Genomic DNA, 2,543 nt, shown 5'->3' with positions numbered 1-2,543 from the left:
CCCGCGCCGGTTAAGGAGGGCCGGGGAGCCGGGGAGCCTGCGCCCGCCGGCCGGAGGCTCCCGGGGCGATGGACCGCGGAGCCGCCGCCTGGAGAGCGACGGTGGGATCGCTGGATCAATAGATCACTGGATCGATGGGTCGATGGCTGGAGCGATCGACCGCGGAGCCGCCGTTCAGCCGCCTGGGGAGCGGATGGATGGATCCCTAGATCGATGGGGTGGATCCCCGGATCGATGGGCCAAGAGCTGGAGCGATCCGGAGCGATCGATCGCGGAGACGCGGTCCCAGCGCCCCGCTGCTGCCTGGAGATGGATGGATGGATCCCTGGATCCCCGGATCGACAGATCCCTGGATCGCTGGGCCGCGAGACGCCCACCCCCACCCCCTCCGTGGCCATCTGCCGTCCCGCAGGGGCATTTACTCCACCCCAGCTCGAGTCCCGCCGGCAGCTCCGGAGAGGACCGGCCTGGGCCCCAAGAGCCGCGATCCTCCCGATCGCAGCCCCCAGAGCCGGCGCCCAGTGCGGCCACCCTCACCCCAGAGGGTGGCGGAACGCCAGCTGCCCGCGAGGACCCCGGTTCAAAGCCAGGCCGGTCAGACACAGCAGAGCCGCAGCTCCGGATAAGCGAGGAGAAGCCCCTAGGGAAGAGGCGGCTAAGGGGCAGGGGCCAGCGTGAGCGAGAGGGGCAGGCCTCGAGTTCAAGTCCCAGTACCTCTACAAATACACGGATGGATGTGTACCTTCATGTTCATATTCACATAGTACACGTTATATAACTTTATTCATCTTATCTTATTCTACATATAATTGTCTATAAATATGTGTGTATATGTACACACACACAGGGTCCCTGAGCTGTTTTGCCCAAAGCTGGCGCTCTACCACTTTGAGCCACAGCGCCACTTGCGGTTTTCTGGTGCTTCATGGGAGATCAGAGTCTCTTGGACTTTCCTGCCTGGGCTGGCTTTGAACCGAGATCCTCAGATCTCAGCCTCCTGAGGAGCTAGGCTGACAGGTGTGAGCCACCATTGCCTAGAACGATAGAATAGGTAGATGATAGAGGATGGATGAATAGGCAGATAGATAGATAGATACATAGATTGATGATTGGTCCTGGGATTTGAGCTCCAGGCCTAGGTGCTGTCCCTGAGCTTTTCCACCACGGCTAGTCCTCTACCACTTGAACCGCACCTCTACTTCCCGATTTTTGCTGGTTCTTTGGCGCTTAGAGTCTCCTATACTTTCCAGACCAGGCTGGCCTCAAACCTCGATCCTCAGATCTCAGCCTCCTGAGGAGCTAAGCTGACAGGCGGGAGCCAGCAGCACCCGCCCGGCTTCTGTTCACCTTCAGAGAGCAAGATCTTTTGTCTTCAGCTAAAAAGGCTTGGACAGGTGCCTATCATTACATCTGCAACCCGCCACACATCCTGAAATTAAGATCAGCAGTTGGCACCCGGGGGCCAGAACTCGGCTATTCTCCCATGGAGAATAGCACAGACGCTTGTCCACACGGTGAGCTCACAGATCGCCCGCGTGGGCTGATCCTTAGTAGAACTCTTAAAACCAAATAGCCCCCGGGGCTGGGCGCTCGCCTCGCACGCACGAGGCCCTGGGTTCGAGTCCTCAGCACCACAGACTGGTGGTGGCTCAGGGGGTCGAGCGCCCGCCTGGAGCCACAGCGGCTCAGGGACGGCGCCCGGGCCCCGGGTTCAAGGCCCAGGACCCGCACAGAAGCACACAAGGCTTTTCACACCTGAGGATCGGGAGGAGCAGCGGAGGCCGGAGGCCCGAGGCCCCCAGTTCGGCTCCACCTTAAGCAGCTGGGGGGGGGTGTCGCCCCCAAACCCCGCGGCTCCGCCCACCCCGGTCCGAGGCGCCTGGGATGGATGCGGGGACCCCCCCCCCGCGATCGCCCTCACCCCGGGATTCTAGGCGGGAACGCGGGAGGACCCAGACCTGGATCCGAGCCGGGGTCCGCAGCTCCGCGGGGTCGGGACCCCAACGCGGGGCGAGTTCTGTCCAGTCTCCGCCCCCTCTTCGTCGTGATTGGTTGGCTTCGGAGTGGGCTGGGCCCGAGCCTGATCGTGGATTGGCTGCGCCTGTCGTCGATCACGCGATGACGCACGAGGAGGGTGGGCACTGCCGGGTGCTGGGAGGAAGTGGAGGTTATTTTGGTTCCGCCCCCCCCCCCACACACACACACACAACTCCTGATTGGCTCCTCCTCGCCGTGACGCGGCGGGCGGCGTGGGAGCGCATTGGATGACGTCTCGGGCGGGACTTCCGCGTGGCGGCCGGGCGGGGATTTGACGGACAGCGCCGGTGGAGCGAAACCCGGAAGGGAGTGAGCACCGGCCTTGGCGGGAAACCCGAGCCTCCGCGCACCTTCCCCGGCCTGCCGGCCTGCCGCAGGGCCACTGCCTGCGGGACCCCCGCGTCACCCCGGCTTCCTGCACCACGTGGTCATCGCCCCCCGGAGGATGGGGATGGAGGCTGAGGATGGAGATGGAGGCTGAGGATGGAGATGGAGGCTGAGGATGG

The sequence above is a fragment of the Dipodomys ordii genome, unplaced genomic scaffold (genome assembly GCF_000151885.1).
Source record: "Dipodomys ordii isolate 6190 unplaced genomic scaffold, Dord_2.0 Scaffold69, whole genome shotgun sequence".
NCBI lineage: Eukaryota > Metazoa > Chordata > Mammalia > Rodentia > Heteromyidae > Dipodomys > Dipodomys ordii.
The sequence above is the reverse complement of the archived record's forward strand: the minus strand, read 5'-3'. Positions refer to the sequence as shown.